The sequence below is a fragment of the Bos taurus genome, chromosome 2, assembly GCF_002263795.3.
Source record: "Bos taurus isolate L1 Dominette 01449 registration number 42190680 breed Hereford chromosome 2, ARS-UCD2.0, whole genome shotgun sequence".
NCBI lineage: Eukaryota > Metazoa > Chordata > Mammalia > Artiodactyla > Bovidae > Bos > Bos taurus.
Genome location: NC_037329.1, coordinates 111744404 through 111768625, shown reverse-complemented (window position 1 = coordinate 111768625; position 24222 = coordinate 111744404).

Below are 24222 nucleotides of genomic sequence, written 5' to 3'. Positions count from 1 at the left end.
TAATTTCTATTTATACCTTTTACCCTTGACTTTTGTAAATAAAAACATTTAAGTTTTGAAAAAACTTAAAAAGAAGTTTAAGCACTGAAGAAGAGATGGGCATAGGGCAATTGGAAACAACTAGACTCGGAAACAATCTGCCTATTTTCAGCTTACCCTGCTCCCCTGAAGACAAAACTCCTACTCTTTTGTATGGTGTGAGAGGGGCCAAAGGACCCCAAACTGACTGTTAGATAAGTGAATGGCACAAGCACAGTGGAGAATACATCAGCTGCCTTCTCTCTGTGTCCGTGGGCTGGAGAAAATCCAGAGTGGGTGAGGCTGTACAGAATTGTTATAATGTGCATTACTTCAGGGGTTGATGCTATCAGCATCCTGACATATCAACAGGGAATCAACAACAGCAGCAGCAAGAAAATATATAGAGCAACAGAACAACAGTGCTCATAAAAAAACAAGGAAATAAATCACAGTTACTATTTATTGAATATTTATTGTGCACTGGGCACAAGACTAAACACTTTACCCCATTCAGTCTGTGCTGTATCACTGTCAAGGGCCTCTTACTATCCCCTTTTACATCAGAAAAAGCAAAACTCAGAAGGGTTAAATAGTTGCCCCCAAATCACCCAGTGTCATGAGTTGCCAAAGCCTGTGTTCCTAACCTAACTCCACCACACTGCCTCTCTGGGAATGGTCTTTCAGCTGACGGCTGGGGCACTGGTGGTGGGGTGGTGAGAGGCTTATGCATCTCAGTGTGGGTCATTTCCATGAGAGGGCATCTCTGTGTGTGTGTGTGTGTGTGTGTGTGTGTGTGTGTGTGAGGGAGGGAGTGCTGATTTAGTCACTATGTCATGTCTTACTCTTCGCGGCCCCGTTGACTGTAGCCCACCAGGCTCCTCTGTCCATGGGATTTTCCAGGCAAGAATACTGGAGTGGGTTGCCATTTCCTTCTCGAGGGGATCTTTCTGACCCAGAGATCAAATCCTGGTCTCTTGCATTGCAGACAGATTCTTTACCATCTGAGCTACGAGGAAGGGAGGGTGGAGAGGAAATCCTTGAATGGTCAAAACACACTAAGAGGGTCCTGCATACCTTTGGATAAACACTGAACTTTCGTTTTCCTGTTTTATAACTTTGCCCAGACTCTTTTCTGTTCAATTATCATACACTCTCAATGAATTCTAGAATCTGTAAGTGAAAGAGAGCTTAGAGGTGAATTGTCTCTACAGTGTCTCTTTCTAATAAGTGCTTTTTATTCAAATACCTCACAGTGAAATACTATGAATTGAAGATTATGCAGAGATCTAGGATATTTGTGGGGCTTAAAGTCTAAGTGCATATTTATACACCATTCTTTGCAGATGTCCACATATGTCATCTACCCATTAAACATTTTCTTCAATTTTCTGTTTCATGCAGCCAGCCACTCCTTGTGTCCTAAATCAACAATCTTTCCATGGTCACCCCGAGCAGAAATGTGACCTTGACACCTGTCTCCACCCAACAGAAACTTGCCCTCCCCGTGGTGTGTGAATAATCTATGGGGAGGTTTGAAAATTAGAGCAAGTTAACTGACATGACACAGCTGATGAGGCCCTGGGCTGGGGTTTACACACAGATCAGTGGGATGCCAAATCCTGCATTCATTCTGTGGGACCATGTTGCTTTTTCTCAGTCTCAGTTACGCTTGAGATTCCCCGATTCTCTAACGGTGACATTTCTGGCACCATGATTAGCAGTTGGGGAGATATTTTAATTTGGGATATATGTACTATGCGTGACTTCTCTCAGACACCAGTCAGCAAGCATCTTTGCCCTTTTGCAGCGTCACCATATTCCCCAGCTATTGAGTCATCAAATGTATTTATTTCTGATCCAAAGATATTTTTTCATAAGTGTTTCAGTACACTGCTTACTAGCATAAGAAATTAAGCTCTAAGTATATTTCAAGGAAGTGGATGACAAACTAATTGAGATTAGGGCAACATTGCCCTTTTTCCTGCCCAGAAGCCTCTTTTCAGCAGAAGTCAGGAAGTAGCTTGAGCCCTCCTCACCAGTGCCCTCTACAGGCCGCTGCTGGAAGAGCGCACTATGACTGCCCTACGGACTCCCCTTTGTAGGAGTCCATGCCTCCATCAGGAGTCAGATGGCCCAGAAATCCGTATCTGTTGTCAAGACCACCATCTATCAAGTCTTCCCTCCCCTCAACACTCACAGCTTCTCGAACCTACACATTTTGAAGACAGTTAAGACGAAGCTGCCCTGGAGAGGGCATGACAACCCACCTTAGTATCCTTGCCTGGAGAATCCTTTGGACACAGGAGCCTGGCGGGCTACAGTTCATAGGGTCGCAAAGAGTCACACACGACCAAAGTGACTGAGCATGCATGCACGCACTCAAGACAAAGCTGATGATGCCCTTCATACAAAATTTCCAAGTCACCCCTTATTTCAGTTCAGTTCAGTTTAGTCGCTCAGTGTCGTGTCCAACTCTTTATGACCCCATGAACCGCAGCATGCCAGGCCTCCCTGTCCATCACCAACTCCCGGAGTTTACCCAGATTCATGTCCACTGAGTCAATGATGCCATCCAACCATCTCATCCTCTGTCGTCCCTTCTCCTCCCGCCTTCAGATTTCCCAGCATCAGGGTCTGTTCAAATGAGTCATTTGCATCAGGTGGCCAAGGTATTGGAGTTTCAGCTTCAGCATCAGTCCTTCCATGAACACCCAGGACTGATCTCCTTTAGAATGGGCTGGTTGGATCTCCTTGCAGTCCAGGGACTCTCGAGAGTCTTCTCCAACACCACAGTTCAAAAGCATCAATTCTTCGGCGCTCAGCCTTCTTCACAGTCCAACTCTCACATCCATATATGACCACTGGTTGACTAGATGGACCTTTGTTGGCAAAGTAATGTCTCTGCTTTTGAATATGCTATCTAGGTTGGTCATAACTTTCCTTCCAAGGAGTAAGCATCTTTTAATTTCATGGCTGCAATCACCATCTGCAGTGATTTTGGAACCCCCAAAATAAAGTCAGCCACTGTTTCCACTGTTTCCCCATCTATTTGCCATGAAGTGATGGGACTGGATGCCATGATCTTAGTTTTCTGAATGTTGAGCTTTAAGCCAACTTTTTCACTCTCCTCTTTCACTTTCATCAAGAGGCTCTTTAGTTTTTCTTCCCTTTCTGCCATAAGGGTGGTGTCATCTGCATACCTGAGGTTATTGAGATTTCTCCCAGAAATCTTGATTCCAGCTTGTGCTTTATCCAGCCCAGCCTTTCTCATGATGTACTCTGCATAGAAGTTAATTAAGCAGGGTGACAATATACAGCCTTGACATACTCCATTTCCTATTTGGAACCAGTCTGTTGTTCCATGCCCAGTTTTAACTGTTGCTTCCTGACCTGTGTACAGGTTCCTCAAGAGGCAGGTCAGGTGGTCTGGTATTCCCATCTCTTTCAGAATTTTCCACAGTTTATTGTGATCCACACAGTCCAAGGATTTGGCATAGTCAATAAAGCAGAAATAGATGTTTTTCTGGAACTCTCTTGCTTTTTTGATGATCCAACAGATGTTGGCAATTTGATCTCTGGTTCCTCTGCCTTTTCTAAAACTACCTTGAACATCTGGAAGTTCATGGTTCACATATTGCTGAAGCCTGGCTTAGAGAATTTTGAGCATTACTTTACTAGCATGTGAGATGAGTGCAACCATGCAGTAGTTAGAGCATTCTTTGGCATTGCCTTTCTTTGGGATTGGAATGAAAACTGACCTTTTCCAGTCCTGTGGCCACTGATGAGTTTTCCAAATTTGCTGACACTTTCACAGAATCATCTTTCAGGATTTGAAATAGCTCAACTGGAATTCCATCACCTTCACTAACTTTGTTCCTAGTGATGCTTTTTAAGGCCCACTTGACTTCACATTCCAGGATGTCTGGCTCTAGGTGAGTGATCACACCATCATGATTATCTTGGTCATGAAGATCTTTTTGTATAGTTCTTCTGTGTATTCTTGCCACCTCTTCTTAATATCTTCTGCTTCTGTTAGGTCCATACAATTTCTGTCCTTTATATATAATAAGTTATACCAACCCAAATATGTAGCCTCTACAGCTAATGACATTTATGCTGCTGCTATTCTTCCTGACAGCTGGAAGGCTAGGAAGTCCCATGGGCTTTGATCAGGGAACTTCTGAAGGGTGAAAAGAACCAGCGACTGAAAAGCCAGAGGAGTTTTTCTTGGAGAGTTTAAGCCTTTTGATTTGGAACAAAGATGACAATTTGTCTGCAAGTGTTCAGACAGTGTCTACCTTCTAAAGAGTTTTTATAGCAATCATCAGCAAGTTTTTTTTTTTTTTCTTTTTTCTGGAGGGTCAAAGCCACATGTGTATTTATAGGTAATTTCCATATCATTTACATACGCCTACCTCCACTTTGCTCTCTAGTCTCAGGACTTTTTCAAGTCAAAACGTATTGTTTACTCCTTGAGGCTTGTTATTTTATCAGACTTTCCCCCCCTTGATTTCCTTTTATTAAATCATTATCACTGTTGTGACTTTAGATGTCACGGGGAGCAGTGGATGATGGGGTGAAAGGTCTTGGTGAAGTTGGGCTCTAAAATCTGTGCTAAGACATAGTAATGTAAGAGCCACACTGGTACTTCCTGTTGCTCCAGCACATCTTCATATGTCAATGCTTTCGCTTCTTCAGCTTGCTGGACTCCTTTAACATTTTGTTGCTTTTCAGCATTTAGTGTGCGTGCTGCCACCTCCATCAAGAGTGCATTGATTGCTCCTTTTTCTCTGCTTTCACAGTGATTTTCTTTTACCTTTGTTGCAACATTTTTTTTTTTCTTGGTCTTGCTACATAGCTATGGCTATTCATCTTGACCTGTTTCACCTGTTAAATTATAAACTCTTTGAAGTCAGAAACTTGCTCTGAATACCCTCTCCGTGTCTTCTATAATGCCCAATCCATGGCTCTTTCCTGTGAGCTGCTCAGTAAACATGCACTGAGTAAATGAGAAGGTGTAATCGAGCATACTTCCTCTTTGCTATCTTGTGCTTTATGAAATATGTACCTTTTATAACCTCATCTCAGCTTAATAGAAAAAAGAAGTGCTTACTGTGCCTCCCACATGGTCATCTCAGGGCTTCTTTAGCCTTGGTGCTTTCAGAACATCTGAAATCCCAGAATAGTACCATGGTTTATGCTTTAAAGAGTATCTAATTTACTATTTACCTTAATTTGAGTTTGAACCCAACTGTAGCTCCCCACACTGGTATCCCTTTTTAACTGGCCATTTTCTAATCCTGAGAATCTAGAAACACTCACGAGTTTGCTATTTTAAACAGTTAAGTTCTCACACATGTATTACACGGTGCATTTGGACCACCATGTAATAGCTTAGCCTTTCTAATGTTGACTGGCATATCAATTCCTGTATCATAGCTCAAAGACTTTGACTTTCAGACTTCAATTCCAGAAAGTTCCTCTGACCTGATGGATTGGAACATTTACTTGGAGAAGAGGCTTTGGAGATAATAAACGAAACAAAACAAAAAACAAAACTGACTAAAATTCTAGCTTCGTGATTTATTTGAGCAGGCACTTAATCTAGCTGGATCTAAGGTAGGGATTATACTTACCTTTATAAGGTTATTGTGAGGCTTTATCAGTAATGTGGGTGAAGTGGTTTTACCATGGGGGGAACAAAGTAGTTGTGAAATATGTAAGGTAGAATTTCCCAATTAATTATCAACAACTATTATTAGCCATCTGCAATGTGTAAATCCTAGTATTAGACATTATGTAGAGAAGGATAGAAAGGATATGTATATTTCCATAGAAACAGACCACATTGTGAAAGGCTTTTACTCCATTTACAAACAGCTTTATTTCTCATGCTGCTGCTATTTTGGGAAAGTGATTTGTGGTGAGGCAACAAGTTCTGATTCCATCTGTCATGGGTTCCAATTTAACTGAGGCCATTTCATAGGAATTGGAATGTTCAGAAGTCTGTGGGTGGTATGAACCAACACTTCAGGTTTATTTTAAGCTTAACATTGCAAATCATGCTAAAGTTACCCAATACGGGCAGGGAAAACTGACAGGATCAAGTTCTAATTTCATTTATTGTCCTTTCTTCACATTGCCCAAATCGCATCTTTTATAAAATGAATCTTCAATGAGATAATTAAGACTTTAATTTTGATTTCATTTGTTCTCTACATCCCACTGATGATACAATGATAAACTAACCTCTATAGACTTAATACGAATATTTAATAGCCATGGTGTGTTTAAATATATAACATAGACTTTAAAAGAAACAACAGAATTACTTTTTCTTGGTCTTCCCATTCATAAGTATTACACAGTGAACTGGCTTAATAAATAAAGCAGAACTCCCCTCGCCCTCCCCCTTAGTGATAATCCCACAATTCAGTTCATTCTGAACCAACAGGTTGCCATGGTAGCAGGAGAGTCAGGGTTAAGGCCGGTTCTGCAATGTGGAAATCAGCACCGTGCAGGAAGCGTTTCAAAATTCATGAGATTGGTGGAAGCAATTTTGTGCTTTAACCTTCAGGCTTCCTGCATCTCTAGGAAAATAAAAATAAGAAGACTGCAGTGCCAATCTGAGCCTCTTTGGTGATTTAGTAGATACTGAACAGAGTGAGCCAGGCATGATTTGTGTCTTCTATTTATTGAGTTTAAGATTTGATCCCAATGAGGCTTATATTATTCAAAGAAACTTACATGCAAAAAAATAATGAGTAGAGTTTCTGATTTTGTGTTTTATATTTCTATTCATTTTCACTCAGAGCAAAACTAAATGTTTAATTTAAAAAATGTGTATGTTTAATGTATACACTGTGACTGTATTCTAATTGAAATGGTTGGAGCACAGAATTCAGCATAATGTAAAATGCTCACTTTTAAGTCTGTCCATTGTGTGAAAAATGCCTTCTCAGCATATGTAAGTATATGTGATATATGATATACAAAATATGTGATAATACATGTGAATATGTATCATACACATACACATAATTTACAATGCAGAAGACCTGGGTTCGACCCCTGGGCTGGGAAGATGCCCTGGAGAAGGGAAAGGCTACCCACTCCAGTATTCTGGCATGGAAAATTCCATGGACTGTTTAGTCCATGGCAAAAAGTTGGGCCCTACTAAGTGACTTTCACTTCACTTCACACATAATTTATGTGCATTAAAAAGGCATTTTTCACAGAATGAATAGACTCATTTGATAAACTTCACATATGGTAATCTTACATATTCAGTTCAGTCGCTCGGTCATGTCCAACTCTTTGTGACCCCATGGACTGCAGCACGCCAGGCTTCCCTGTCCATCGCCAACTCCCAGAGTTTACTCAAACTCATGTCCATTGAGTTAGTGATACCATCCAACCATCTCATCCTCTGTCGTCCCCTCCTCCTCCAGCCTTCAATCTTTCCCAGCATCAGGATCTTTTCCAATGAATCAGTTCTTTGCATCAGGTGGCCAAAATATTTGAGCTTCAGCTTCAGGATTAGTCCTTCCAATGAGTATTCAGGACTTATTTCCTTTAGGATTCACTGGTTGGATCTCCTTGCTGTCCAAGGGACTCTCAAGAGTCTTCTCCAACACCACAGTTCAAAAGCATCAATTTTTCAGCGCTCAGCCTTCTTCACAGTCCAGCTCTCACATCCACACATGACTACTGGAAAAACCACAGCTTTGACTAGATGGACCTTTGTTGATAAAGTAATGTCTCTGCTTTTTAATATGCTATCTAGGTTGGTCATAGCTTTCTTCCAAGGAGCAAGCGTCTTCTAATTTCATGGCTGCAGTCACCATCTGCAGTGATTTTGGAGCCCCCCAAAATAAAGTCTGTCACTGTTTCCCCATCTATTTGCCATGAAGTGATGGGACCAGATGCCATGATCTTAGTTTTCTGAATGTTGAGCTTTACGCCAACTTTTTCACTCTCCTGTTTCACTTTCATCAAGAGGCTCTTTAGTTTTTCTTCCCTTTCTGCCGTAAGGGTGGTGTCGTCCGCCTATCTGAGGTTATTGATATTTCTCCCAGTAATCTTGATTCCAGCTTGTTCTTACATGTACACATATGCAAAGATACCAGTGCATATAGTATACTGATTATATATAATTGATTGTTTATATTACATATTTAAAGTCTTAACGAGTTTAATAATTGCTAATATGACTTAATTTATGCTCCCCAATCTTTCATAATATGGGGATGTTATCTCCCCTGTACCCAGATAAAATCCTGATCTTTTCTGTGAATGCAATTGTGAATATAAAATTAAAGAAAAATACGTGTAAAAAGATAGGTAAGCCAACATACCAGCCTGATCTCTTAAAGCACAGTTTATTCTCACTTGCCATGAACTGGAAGCATCTTGGGACTAAGTACACAGTAGTGCTACAGATGTTTAGTGTCTAGTCCATTCTGAAAGAGCATACCTCCATGGAAATGCTCCAGTGGGGATTTCAGGAGAAGAAGGGTGTTCCACCCTGATGTTTTATACCTCAGTGACCTGGCATATCCCATTCCTTCCCTCTGGATGATTGTCTCTTTTTTTTTCATTCAAGATTTTATTCATTCTTTAAGATGTGACCTTGTGAAACCTTTTCAGACATAGCTTTGTCTTACTTCCTGCCCTATACACCCTGCCTCACCATCTTCCCAGATTTAGTCTTTTCCTTCTTTGTAGGAACTGCTCCTTTACCAGCACCTACAGTATTCTACTGTAATCATGTCTTGCACCCCACTCCAGTACTCCTGCCTGGAAAATCCCACAGATGGAGGAGCCTGGTGGACTGCAGTCCATGGGGTCGTGAAGAACAGGACACGACTGAGCGACTTCACTTTTCACTTTCCTGCACTGGAGAAGGAAATGGCAACCCACTCCAGTGTTCTTGCCTGGAGAATCCCAGGGACGGGGGAGCCTGGTGGGCTGCCGTGTCTGGGGTCGCACAGAGTCGGACACAACTGAAGCTACTTAGCAGCAGCAGCAGCAGCAGCAGCAGCATATCTTTATATATAACTCAGTAATAAAATATTGAACTTCTTAAAAACAGGGAATGTGTCATGAGGAAACACGTATTTCTGGTTTGTGTATGTTCAGCATCCCACTCCCTCTTTCTTCTGGTCACACCACCATACCTTGCTTTGAGGACTGCCTCTTCCCCATTTTATACGTCTGTGTTGAGGCTGGTAATTGTGGTACCTCCCCACCTGTAACCATAGGATCAAACTCAGCATCCTGAGTTTGATCAGTCATGGTACTCCATCCTTTTAGTGATGGCTTAGGGATGGGCATGTGATCCAAGCTGGACCAATCAGAGTTCTTCCCTAAGAATTTATATATGATGCTTTGAGAGAGACCTTATTGGGACTTTGAATATTTCATGCCTGTATTTTACCAATTACCTTGTTGGACTCCCAGGCCTGAGGCTGATGAAAAACATGGCAGACAAAAGCATGTATCTGGGGAAATTGAAAGGAGACTTAATGCACTAGAGGCTACTGACAATCACTGACAAAACTTAGAGAGATCAGACTATGAGTTATATCAGCCTGGAAAAACAACAGGGCAAGCAGCCTTCAGTAGAACAAGAATCACTCTCTCAGGGTGCTAGTAGAGTTCTTTAGAAAGCAGACCTTGAGATGGAGGTAAGAGTACAAGATGTTTATTGAAGGGTGCGTGCATGCTCAGTTTCTTCAGTCCTGTCTGACTCTTTGTGACCCGTTGGACTGTAGCCTGCCAGGTTCCTCTGTTCAAGGAATTCTCCAGGCAACAATACTAGAGTATGTAGCCATTCCCTTCCTGACCCAGGGATCAAACCCAGGTCTCCTGTATAGGGTACTAAGTTAATTTGTTTCTCTGATAATCCCAATGATGATGATTCAGGAGAATGACTGGATTCAGTTCAGTTCAGTTGCTCAGTCGTGTCCGACTCTTTGTGACCCCATGAATTGCAGCACGCCAGGCCTCCCTGTCCATCACCAACTCCTGGAGTTCACTGAGACTCACGTCTATCAGGTCAGTGATGCCATCCAGCCATCTCATCCTCTGTTGTCCCCTTCTCCTCCTGCCCCCAATCCCTCCCAGCATCAGAGTCTTTTCCAATGAGTCAACTCTTTGCATGAGGTGGCCAAAGTACTGGAGTTTCAGCTTTAGCATCATGCCTTCCAAAGAAATCCCAGGGCTGATCTCCTTCAGAATGGACTGGTTGGATCTCCTTGCAGTCCAAGGGACTCTCAAGAGTCTTCTCCAACACCACAGGTCAAAAGCATCAATTCTTCGGTGCTCAGCTTTCTTTCACAGTCCAACTCTCACATCCATACATGACCATAGGAAAAACCATAGCCTTGACTAGACGGACCTTTGTTGGGAAAGTAATGTCTCTGCTTTTAAATATGCTATCTAGGTTAGTCATAACTTTCCTTCCAAGGAGTAAGCGCCTTTTAATTTTATGGCTGCAGTCACCATCTGCAGTGATTTTGGAGCCCAAAACAATAAAGTCTGACACTGTTCCCACTGTTTCCCCATCTATTTCCCATGAAGTGATGGGACCAGATACCATGACCTTCGTTTTCGGAATGTTGAGCTTTAAGCCAACTTTTTCACTCTCCACTTTCACTTTCATCAAGAGGCTCTTTAGTTCCTCTTCCCTTTCTGCAATAAGGGTGGTGTCATCTGCATATCTGAGGTTATTGATATTTCTCCTGGCAATCTTGATTCCAGCTTGTGTTTCTTCCAGTCCACCATTTCTCATGATGTACTCTGCATATAAGTTAAATAAGCAGGGTGATAATATACAGCCTTGACGTACACCTTTTCCTATTTGGAACCAGTCTGTTGTTCCATGTCCAGTTCTAACTGTTGCTTCCTGACCTGCATACAGATTTCTCAAGAGGCAGGTCAGGTGGTCTGGTATTCCCATCTTTTTCAGAATTTTCCACAGTTTATTGTGATCCACACAGTCAAAGGCTTTGGCATAGGCAATAAAGCAGAAATAGATGTTTTTCTGGAACTCTCTTGCTTTTTTGATGATCCAGTGGATGTTGGCAACTTGATCTCTGGTTCAACCTCTGCCTTTTCTAAAACAAGCTTGAACATCAGGAGGTTCATGGTTCACGTATTGCTGAAGCCTGACTTGGAGAATTTTGAGCATTACTTTACTAGCATGTGAGATGAATGCGATTGTGCGGTAGTTTGAGCACTCTTTGGCATTGCCTTTCTTTGGGATTGGAATGAAAACTGACCTTTTCCAGTCCTGCGGCCATGTGGTCCACTGGAGAAGGGAATGGCAAACCACTTCAGTATTCTTGCCTTGAGAACCCCATGAACAATATGAAAAGGCAAAATGATAGGATACTGAAAGAGGAACTCCCCAGGTCAGTAGGTGCCCTATATGCTAATGGAGATCAGTGGAGAAATAACTCCAGAAAGAATGAAGGGATGGAGCCAAAGCAAAAACAATACCGAGCTGTAGATGTGACTGGTGATAGAAGCAAGGTCCAATGCTGTAAAGAGCAATATTCCATAGGAACCTGGAATATCAGCTCCACGAATCAAGGCAAATTGGAAGTGGTCAAACAAGAGATGACAAGAGTGAATGTCGACATTCTAGGAATCAGCGAACTAAAACGGACTGGAATGGGTGAATCTAACTCAGATGACCATTATATCTACTACTGTGGGCAGGAATCCCTCAGAAGAAATGGAGTAGCCATCTTGGTCAACAAAAGAGTCCGAAATGCAACACTTAGATGCAATCTCAAAAACGACAGAATGACCTCTGTTCGTTTCCAAGGCAAACCATTCAATATCACAGTAATCCAAGTCTATGCCCCAACCAGTAACGCTGAAGAAGCTGAAGTTGAATGGTTCTATGAAGACCTACAGGACCTTTTAGAACTAACATCCAAAAAAGATGTCCTTTTCATTATAGGGGACTGGAATGCAAAAGTAGGAAGTCAAGAAACACCTGGAGTAACAGGCAAATTTGGCTTTGGAATACAGAATGAAGCAGGGCAAAGACTAATAGAGTTTTGCCAAGAAAATGCACTGGTCATAACAAACACCCTCTTCCAACAACGCAAGAGAAGACTCTACCCATGGACATCACCAGATGGTCAACACCGAAATCAGATTGATTACATTCTTTGCAGCCAAATATGGAGAAGCTCTATACAGTCAGCAAAAACAAGACCAGGAGCTGACTGTGGCTCAGACCATGAACTCCTTATTGCCAAATTCAGACTGAAATTGAAGAAAGTAGGGAAAACCACTAGACCATTCAGGTATGACCTAAATCAAATCCCTTATGATTATACAGTGGAAGTGAGAAATAGATTTAAGGGCCTAGATCTGATAGATAGAGTGCCTGATGAGCTATGGAATGAGGTTCATGACATTGTACAGGAGACAGGGATCAAGACCATCCCCATGGAAAAGAAATGCAAAAAGGCAAAGTGGCTGTCTGGGGAGGCCTTACAAATAGCTGTGAAAAGAAGAGAGGTGAAAAGCAAAGGACAAATGGAAAGATATAAGCATCTGAATGCAGAGTTCCAAAAAATAGCAAGAAGAGATAAGAAAGCCTTCCTTAGCAATCAGTGCAAAGAAATAGAGGAAAACAACAGAATGGGAAAGACTAGAGATCTCTTCAAGAAAATCAGAGATACCAAGGGAACATTTCATGCAAAGATGGGCTCGATAAAGGACAGAAATGGTATGGACCTAACAGAAGCAGAAGATATTAAGAAGAGGTGACAAGAATACACAGAAGAACTGTACAAAAAAGATATTCATGACCCAGATAATCATGATGGTGTGATCACTCACCTAGAGCCAGACATCCTGGAATGTGAAGTCAAGTGGGCCTTAGAAAGCATCACCATGAACAAAGCTAGTGGAGGTGATGGAATTCCAGTGGAGCTACTTCAAATCCTGAAAGAAGATGCTGTGAAAGTGCTGCACTCAATGACTTGATTAGTTATGGGCAAAATAAAGATTTTTATTTTTTCTCATCATAAAGAAATAGTCATTGAATTTTGTGATCCTATCTTTAGTGTTATTTTTATTGTCAGAACCATCAACTGAAACTTGGATCATGTGATAAGGTCAAACTACAAGATGAATAAAAGCAGAGTATTTGAGCTGAAACCAGATGGAAATCTTTACTTTCTGCTTCATTTATTCATTTTCCTTCATTCTGCTTCCATTCTTTCATTTATTTTAAACCATTCATTATTGCTTATCTATTAAATCAAAAGCACTAATTGTTAGGATGCCAAATATATTAATAAATAAAACATACAACTTTACCTTTGAGGGGCTCACAATCCAGTTAGGGCAACTACCTTATGAAAGTGCTTAGTTGAAGAAACTATAAAACAGGATTATATGTAAATTACCATAGATCAAGAAGAATAAGACATTTAGGGGATGGTCTGTGAAACAGTTTCAAGTTTGCTTCACAAAGTGGATATGGACAAACAAAACAAAACACATCAGATCAATCAAACAAAATAAAAGAAAGCAGATCTAGGTTACAGGCATAGGTTATAGGATACACATCTAGGTTACCCATAAGGTCCTTGACATTTTATCCAACTTCTCAGGAACATTTTGGTGGCCTCCCTCATATTCAAGCATCATGACTCTCCTTTTACCCTCTTTGAGGAATCAAGATCTATATATAAAAAAAAAAAACCTGGGAATTGGGGTCAATAATAAGACGCTGTGCTAGCCCAAAGACTGGTCCTGTTTTCTGCAGGAGGAGAGTGCCGGAGGAGAGTGTGCAGAGTGGGTCTGAGTTGCTGCCTGTATACCTTACCTCTTTCCATGTCTTAGTTCAGCGTTTCTCATACTTTAATGTATACATGAATCACCTAGAGATCTTGTTAAAATACAGACACTGATTCAGAAGATCTCTGGTAGGGCTTGAGACCACAGGCTCATCCACAAGGCTGAGGTGGCTTGTCTGAGTTCTACAGTTTGAATAGCAAACCCAGAATCATACTGACCCTTTAATTAATCTGAGACAATGGGGACACTTCTTGGCATCATCATATTTCCTATTTTCTACCCTTTCTCTTCCTGGGACCCCTTTCTAGCATCCATTTGTACTCAATATATTCTACACACACTTTAATCTTCTTCCCTTAAGGACAATGGTGATGAATCAGAAGATCCAAGTCCACATCCCAATCATAATTAACTGTGTACGTTGGACACATTTAGGCTGCTCTAGTCTCAGTTTCCTCATTTGCAAAAATAGGCTTCAGATGAGTTATAAACTCATCCACTTCAGCACAACTATCTATGGGTCTGTGAACACCTTGTCTATGAGGATGCTGCTGTCATTTTATATTGTTGTATCATTTCCTCTCCAGGAGGATTGCACTGGATTTACACTTATCTCTAATGGTAGAATGAGGGGTTGAAGTCCTTGATAATGGATTGGCCCAATAGCAAATACATGGTGAGTGGGAGGGATGCCCTTCCTAAGCTCCCTGAACTTTCAGTATAGAAGCTGTCTCTTCCAAAAGATGCAACTGATAGTTTTGATTGGGAATAAGAAAAGAGTTCCAAATAGGAAAAGGAGTATGTCAAAGCTGTATATTGTCACCCTGCTTATATAACTTCTATGCAGAGTACATCATGAGAAACGCTGGGCTGGAGGAAGCACAAGCTGGAATCAAGATTGCTGGGAGAAATATGAATCACCTCAGATATGCAGATGAAACCACTCTTATAGCAGAAAGTGAAGAGGAACTAAAAAGCCTCTTGATGAAAGTGAAAGAAGAGAGTGAAAAAGTTGGCTTAAAGCTCAACATTCAGAAACCCAAGATCATGGCATCCAGTCCCATCACTTCATGGCAAATAGATGGGGAAACAGTGGAAACAGTGGCTGACTTTATTTTCCTGGGCTCCAAAATCACTGCAGATGGTGATTGCAGCCATGAAATTAGAAGACGCTTACTCCTTGGAAGGAAAGTTATGACCAACCTAGACAGCATATTAAAAAGCAGAGACATTACCTTGTCAACAAAGGTCTGCCTAGTCAAGGCTATGGTTTTTTCCAGTGGTCATGTATGGATGTGAGGGTTGGACTATAAAGAAAGCTGAGCGCCAAAGAATTGATGCTTTTGAACTGTGGTGTTGGAGAAGACTCTTGAGAGTCCCTTGGACTGCAAGGAGATCCAACCAGTCCATCCTAAAGGAGATCAGTCCTGGGTGTTCATTGGAAGGACTGATGTTGAAGCTGAAACTCCAACACTTTGGCCACCTGATGCGAAGAGCTGACTCATTTAAAAGACGTTGATGCTGGGAAAGATTGAAGGCAGGAGGAGAAGGGGATGATGGAGGATGAGATGGTTGGATGGCATCACCGACTCGATGGACATGAGTTTGAGTGAGCTCCGGGAACTGGTGATGGACAGGGAGGCCTGGCGTGCTGTAGTTCATGGGGTCACAAAGAGTCGGACACGACACTGAGCGACTGAACTGAACTGAAGAAAAGAGGAAATGATGTTACAGCTTTTTTAAAAACTTTTTATTTTTTATTGGAGTATGAGTGTGTGCTGTGCTAAGTTGCTTCAGTCATGTCTGACTCTTTACAACCCTATGGACTGAAGCCCACCAAGCTCTTCTGTCCATGGGATTCTCCAGGCAAGAATACTGCAGTGAGTGTCATGCCCTTCTCCATGACATCTTCCCAACCTAGACTTGAACCTATGTCTTTTATGTCTCCTGAATTGGCAGGCAGATTCTTTACCACCAGTGCCACCTGGGAAGCCTGTATTGAGGTATCACTAATTAACAATGTTGTGAGAGTTTGAGGTGAACAGCAAAGGGACTCAGCCATACATACACATGTATCCATCCTCCCCCAAACACTCCTCCTATTCAGGCTGCCACATAACACTGAGCAGGGTTCCCTGTGCTCTACAGTAGGAACTTGTTGTTTATCCATGTTAAATATGATGCTATTTTGAGGAATAGCATCAATTAATCTTCTTTCCTTAAGAGGGATGGGGAGGTTGTAGATATGAAAGTGCAAAGGTCCTGAAGGCACATATTCATGGTTCTGGAATAACATCCTGACTCTGTGGGAATCATATCTACTGATGGTAAAAGGAGCAAACAGGTGAGTCATGAAATCTTCAATGGGTCCTTGGGCATCAGGAAGCACAGCATCTTCTGTTATAAAGTTCACAGAATTGAGTAATCCAATCACACACTCTGCAGGTTAAGCATGTTCTCTGTCCCCAGTCTCTATGTCATTCTGATGAGCAACTTCCTGCCATCACCGGGGACAAATAATTCTTCCAGTGATGAGAAGGTTGAGAAGAACACAGGGCTATCCAATCTGAAGAGACATTAAGAAGGAAATAAAGGAGGATAAAATTTTCCATGCTTTCCCCATCTATCACCTTCACTGAGAGCTGACTGAGAGCTGCCTCAGGACAACGACTATGCCTTTTATGTGTCTTTGAACATATGAAGTCTATACACTCTGCTGCTGCTGCTGCTGCTGCTGCTAAGTCATTTCAGTTGTGTCCGACTCTGTGCGACCCCATAGACAGCAGCCCACCAGGCTCCTCTGTCCCCAGGATTCTCCAGACAAGAATACTGGAGTGGGTTGGCATCTCCTTCTCCAATGCATGGAAGTGAAAAGTGAAAGTGAAGTCGCTCTGTCGTGTCCAACTCTTAGCGACCCCATGGACTGCAGCCCACCAAGCTCCTCCATCCATGGGATTTTCCAGGCAAGAGTACTGGAGTGGGGTGCCATTGCCTTCTCCTTATACACTCTATGTGCACTGAAATATCACCTGGAGTAGCTTGGAACTGAGGGCTTATAATCTATGGAACCAACACACTAATATCCAAAGGAAAGGTGGTTGCAGCTGCTGGGACAGAAAGCCTAATTTGAAAGGTACAAATACATCTCCTCTCTGTGGCTTTCATGGCACTTTCTGACTAGGTCTGCTCCCTGCCACTGGAGCCCGAGTCCTTGTTCCATTCTAATGGATCAAGAACTGAGAACAGACTATGGGGTGGGAGGGAAGGGGCACACAAAATAGAAGATCTAATATCTCACTTTACCCAGAGCAGTACAGGTTTGAGCCTGTAGTCCTGGTGACATATCTGTTTAACATTTTCTTGAATTTTTCATTTTTAATGCCGTTTTCTAATTAGAACTTACATTTAAATATGGTGGGGTGGGTTTTGTAGATTCTCCATTGTGTATGACTAACTGCTGCCACATTATATAGTTTTGAGATTTCCATGCAGAGATCTGAGTCCTTTAATACATGGTTATATATGAAAGATAACTGGAAGTAACTCATTTCCCAGCCATTTCGAGATGCAGCGTAAAAACCACTTTTCTTTCAAAGACAAGAGGTTGCTTCCTGATAAAATAAAGTACATTCAGATAAGAGATTATGGGAGGCCAACTCTGCTGGTATTGGGAAAAGTGTTTGAAGATGCTGCCTTTGCCAGCTTTGTTGTGCTATCCAGTGATGTTATGACCTTAGCTATGATCTGTGCAGATGGTTGCCAGATTGCCATTTGTTGAGGAGTTCAGGTCTGTGGAAAAACTCCAAAAAGTATAGGTTAGGTGACCATGAAATATATGTGGGAAGAGATACTAATCTATTCAGCCATAGAATGCTTGGAAAGATATCGAAACATTCTATTATGGAGATTTTATAATTAATCCTATGTTGCAAGGCAAAAACTGCATATTTCTCTGGTGATTTAAAAAATTTCTATACCAAGCCTTAAAAACAGAAACGAGTTAAAGAATGATTAAAGTGTGTACATAGTAAAAAGTAATTGCTAAATTTCTATTTCTCAAGAAAGTTGATGATGAACTTACAATTTGCTCAGAATGTTGCCCATGTTTGTCATTCACCCTGGGAACTCTCATAATAAAACGGACCGTAAGAGAGCCAGGAGGCACAAATATTTTGAGGTAACATCAGCAGCTATTTTATTTTGCTTTTTGAATTTTTATTGAAATATAGTTGATTTACAATGTTGTATTAGTTTCTGATGTACAGCAAGGTGATTCAGTTATACATTTATGTATTCCTGCATAGGAACCTGGAATGTCAGGTCCATGAATCAAGGCAAATTGGAAGTGGTCAAACAAGAGTCAGCGAACTCAAATGGACTGGAATGGGTGAATTTAACTCAGATGACCATTATATCTACTACTGAGGGCAGGAATACCTCAGAAAAAATGGAGTGGCCATCATGGTCAACAAAAGAGTCCGAAATGCAGTACTTGGATGCAATCTCAAAAACGACAGAATGACCTCTGTTCGTTTCCAAGGCAAACCATTCAATATCACAGTAATCCAAGTCTATGCCCCAACCAGTAACACTGAAGAAGCTGAAGTTGAACGGTTCTATGAAGACCTACAAGACCTTTTAGAACTAACACCCAAAAAAGATGTCCTTTTCATTATAGGGGACTGGAATGCAAAAGTAGGAAGTCAAGAAACACCTGGAGTAACAGGCAAATTTGGCTTTGGAATATGGAATGAAGCAGGGCAAAGACTAATAGAGTTTTGCCAAGAAAATGCACTGGTCATAGCAAACACCCTCTTCCAACAACACAAGAGAAGACTCTATACATGGACATCACCAGATGGTCAACACCGAAATCAGATTGATTATATTCTTTGCAGCCAAATATGGAGAAGCTCTATACAGTCAGCAAAAACAAGACCAGGAGCTAACTGTGGCTCAGACCATGAATGCCTTATTGCCAAATTCAGACTGAAATTGAAGAAAGTAGGGAAAACCACTAGACCATTCAGGTATGACCTAAATCAAATCCCTTATGATTATACAGTGGAAGTGAGAAATAGATTTAAGGGCCTAGATCTGATAGATAGAGTGACTGATGAACTATGGACTGAGGTTCGTGACATTGTACAGGAGACAGGGATCAAGACCATCCCCATGGAAAAGAAATGCAAAAAAGCAAAGTGGCTGTCTGGGGAGGCCTTACAAATAGCTGTGAAAAGAAGAGAAGCGAAAAGCAAAGGAGAAAAGGAAAGATATAAGCATCTGAATGCAGAGTTCCAAAGACTAGCAAGAAGAGATCAGAAAGCCTTCCTCAGTGATCAATGCAAAGAAATAGAGGAAAACAACAGAATGGGAAAGACTAGGGATCACCTCAAGAAAATCAGAGATACCAAAGGAACATTTCATGCAAAGATGGGCTCGATAAAGGACAGAAATGGTATGGACCTAACAGAAGCAGAAGATATTAAGAAGAGATGGCAAGAATACACAGAAGAACTGTACAAAAAAGATCTTCACGACCCAGATAATCACGATGGTATGATCACTCACCTAGAGCCAGACATCCTGGAATGTGAAGTCAAGTGGGCCTTAGAAAGCATCACTATGAACAAAGCTAGTGGAGGTGATGGAATTCCAGTTGAGCTATTCCAAATCCTAAAAGATGATGCTGTGAAAGTGCTGCACTCAACATGACAGCAAATTTGGAAAACTCAGCAGTGGCCACAAGACTGGAAAATGTCAGTTTTCATTCCAATCCCAAAGAAAGGCAATGCCAAAGAATGCTCAAACTACTGCACAACTGCACTCATCTCACATGCTAGTAAAGTAATGCTCAAAATTCTCCAAGCCAGGCTTCAGCAATATGTGAACCGTGAACTTCCTGATGTTCAAGCTGGTTTTAGAAAAGGCAGAGGAACCAGAGATCAAATTGCCAACATCCGCTGGAATATTGAAAAAGCAAGAGAGTTCCAGAAAAACATCTATTTCTGCTTTATTGACTATGCCAAAGCCTTTGACTGTGTGGATCCCAATAAACTGTGGAAAATTCTGAAAGAGATGGGAATACCAGACCACCTGATCTGCCTCTTGAGAAACCTGTACATAGGTCAGGAAGCAACAGTTAGAACTGGACATGGAAAAACAGACTGGTTCAAATAGGGAAAGGAGTTCGTCACGGCTGTATATTGTCACCCTGCTTATTTAACTTATATGCAGAGTACATCATGAGAAACGCTGAACTGGAAGAAACACAAGCTGGAATCAAGATTGCTGGGAGAAATATCAATAACCTCATATATGCAGATGACACCACCCTTATGGCAGAAAGTGAAGAGGAACCAAAAAGCCTCTTGATGAAAGTGACAGTGGAGAGTGAAGAAGTTGGCTTAAAGCTCAACATTCAGAAAATGAAGATCATGGTATCCGGTCCCACCACTTCATGGGAAATAGATGGGGAAACAGTGGAAACAGTGTCAGACTTTATTTTTTTTGGCTCCAAAATCACTGCAGATGGTGACTGCAGCCATGAAATTAAAAGGCGCTTACTCCTTGGAAAGAAAGTTATGACCAACCTAGACAGTATATTCAAAAGCAGAGACGTTACTTTGCCAACAAAGGTTCGTCTAGTCAAGGCTATGGTTTTTCCTGTGGTCATGTATGGATGTGAGAGTTGGACTGTGAAGAAGGCTGAGCGCCGAAGAATTGATGCTTTTGAACTGTGGTGTTGGAGAAGACTCTTGAGAGTCCCTTGGACTGCAAGGAGATCCAACCAGTCCATTCTGAAGGAGATCAGCCCTGGAATTTCTTTGGAAGGCATGATGCTAAAGCTGAAACTCCAGTACTTTGGCCACCTCATGCGAAGAGTTGACTCATTGGAAAAGACTCTGATGCTGGGAGGGATTGAGGGCAGGAGGAGAAGGGGACGACAGAGGATGAGATGGCTGGATGGCATCACTGACTCGATGGACACGAGTCTCAGTGAACTCCAGGAGTTGGTGATGGACAGGGAGGCCTGGCATGCTGCGATTCATGGGGTCACAAAGAGTCAGACACGACTGAGCAACTGATCTGATATGATCTGATAGGTTATTATAAGATATTGAATGTAATTTTCTGTGTTACACAATAGGTCCTTATTCCTTATTAATCCATATATATTAATAATAGTGTGCATATTTAAATCACAGACTCTTAATATTTTTCTCCTCCTCGTCTCCCTTTGATAATCATAAATTTGTTTTCTGTCTGTTGAGTCTTTTTCTGTATTCTAAATAAGTTCATTTGCATCAGTTTTTTAGATTCCACTTGTAAGTGATATCATATGATATTTGTCTTTCTCTAACTTGCTTCACTGAACACGATAATCTCTAGGTCCATCCATGGTCAACAACTATTTTAAAAATCAGTAATTAATGTTTGGAAATTGTGCCCTAAATCAATGCTTTAATATGTGTAGCTGAAGAAGATTTAGTTACATATCATGATTTTCCATTTAGACTAAGTTACTGCCTTTCTAAACTAATTTAACTCATTTTAAATTCCAGGTAATAGCTGCTAATTGGCACCATCCTGAGCAGAAAGACTTTGCAAATTAAATATTCCAGTTTAATATTAGTATTATTAGGTATTTTGATAGAAAAAATTAACTTAATCCTAATATTTTTGTCATTTCTGATGCCTTTCTCCCTCTGAGGCTATGAGTATGTAAGTCTTTAAATACACTGGCCTCACTATAGCTTAGTACATTTTCAGGAGGGAGCAGAGTTTAACACCATTTCCAGAATGAGAAGGCCTAGGTTGGGAAGTGGCACAGTGGCATATGTGCCTCCTTCTCTTGGTCCAAGCAAGGCTTAAAGCCAGCCCAGATGCCAGGGGTGAAAGACGCTCCAAAGTCTGATGAAAGCGGCTACAAAGCCATACTGAGGAGGGACCCAGATGCAGAGAAGGCAGTATTTATGGCCATTTTGTCAAACTGCCAGTCTCCTCTTGAAAGTGGTACCCACAAATATTTTCAGTTTTATGCCTAAATGTGTCTTCAGTGAATATTCTTTCCACACCCAAGGTTGGGTCATTGGTTAGGGAAGCCTCATTTGCTCTCTTGTTTATAGATTCTTTGCTCTTCTCTTTGCATCCAGTTTGACCCGGCTTTACACCATCGTCTCTAATCTGAATTATGCCTAATCTGAATATGTCACCCCACTGCTTAAGAGTTTGTAACAGTTCCTCACAATCTATGAGACAAAGGCCAGAATTATCTCTGCAGTGTCAGGTGCTTCATAGTCTTGTACCTGTCTACTTCCAGACTTCTCTTCTCCTGATCTCCAAAATGGATGCTCACACTACAGCTGATTTCCCTACAGACTCTCCAGATATGCCATGACTCTGTTCTTTAATTAGAAGATAGTTGTTTTACAATATTGTGATGGTTTCTGCCATACAGCAATGTGAATCAGTCATACTTATATATATATTCCATCCCTCTTGAGCACCAGGCTGGGCTCCCTGTTTTATATAGCAGCTTCCCACTAGTTACCTATTTTACACATGATAGTGTATGTATATCAATGCTACTTTCTCAATTTATCCCACCCTCCCATTCCCCCGCAGTGTCCCCAAGTCCATTTTCTCTGTGTCTCCATTCCTTCCTTGTAAATAGGTTCATCAGTATTATTTTTCTAGATTCCATGTATGTGTGTTAATATATGATATTTGTTTTTCTCTTTCTGACTTACTTTACCCTTCATGACAGACTCTAGTATCATCCATCTCACTATAATTGACTCAAATTTGTTCCTTTTTATACCCAAGTAATATTCCATTGTATATATGTACCACATCTCCTCATTCCTCAGTTGATGGTGTATTGCAACATTACAGACACTGTACCACTGCATGGAAAAAAGTCCCTCCCTACCCCTAACTCCTCAACCCAATAATTTTCCTGTTTGGCAAACACTTATCCAATGTGCTCTAGCTTATGCATCAACTCTTCCAGGAAGCCTTCCATATACACCCAGATTGTGAAGACCCTCTTCTATGTGTTCAGTACTCTTCTGAATTATTCTGTGATGGCAGTTATTATGCTGTATTACAATTAGTGATTTTCTTCTCTGATTTGCCTGCTATCCTATGAGATCATGGAGGTCAGGAACTCTGTCTTGGACCTCTGATTATCTAGTTTTTAATATGGCTGTCTAGCCTGCAGCTATATTTGTTGTTTTCTTCCAAGAGAAATGAAATTAGAATAAATGTAATTACACAAAAGGTAGACAACTTAACTCTGTTTTGAAGTACACCTACTCTCTCCCTTATAATTAATTAGTGCTTCTAGAAATCCATTTAAAATTATCAAACAATGTGATAATGAAATTTTTCAACAAAGGAGATTATTGTGCTTGTAAGTAGAGCTGTAGCTCAACTATTAGTTCAAGTTTTATTCTATAGTATTTAAAATTCATATCAATTCTTTGATTTGTGCACTGAAGGTTTTCTTCTTTGAAATAAAATGTAGGTTCTCTAAAGATTTTTTTTCTAACAGTACTGGGAGGAAAGTGGCAATCTTTAATACCCAATATAAGAAAAAATGTTACAGATATGTTTTTAAAATTTTGATATTAAACTGTGCATATTTTTAAAAAAAGCTCACCACTTAGACTTAATTGATGATATCATTTTGTAATATGTGAATCTTAACTCTTTTACAGAAAAGTGTTACAAATATACCCCCAAACCTCCCCCATTCAGTTCTTTTCATTCTTGCCTAGATATAATAATTTATTTATTCACTTGTTTATTCAAAGGTAATTATTGAGTACCAATCATTTGTTAGGCACTGGCTGAAGTCAAAGTGTCAGATGAGTTAACATCCCATATGGAGTTTGGGATCCTTTTCTGCACTCATTCAGATTGTTTTTAGAGTTAAATCCTTTTTGGTTGTAGGACTGAGGTCTTGGTTTTCTTGGTGGCAGTTGATCAGAGGTTGTTCTTAGCTCCTTGAGGTTTCCCTCAGGTTTTAAGTATGCAGCACCTCCATGGACTGTTTACAACACAGCTTTTTTTTGTTTGTTTGTTTTACAAGCCAATACCAGCACATTTCTTGGAGCTTCATCTTCTTTCAGAAAGCACGCCTGATTAGTTAGACCCAGCAGGATAACCTTCTTTTAATTAACTTAAAGTCAGTTTATTAGAAATATAATCACAGGAGCAATACTGTACACTATTTACTACACCACTCATACTCAAAGACGGGAATATACAAAGTGAGAGCTCCAAGGAGTGGGAACTTTGACAGCCATCTTGAAATTCAGTCTATTGAAATAGACTTGCATTCTAATCCAGTTTTCTTAG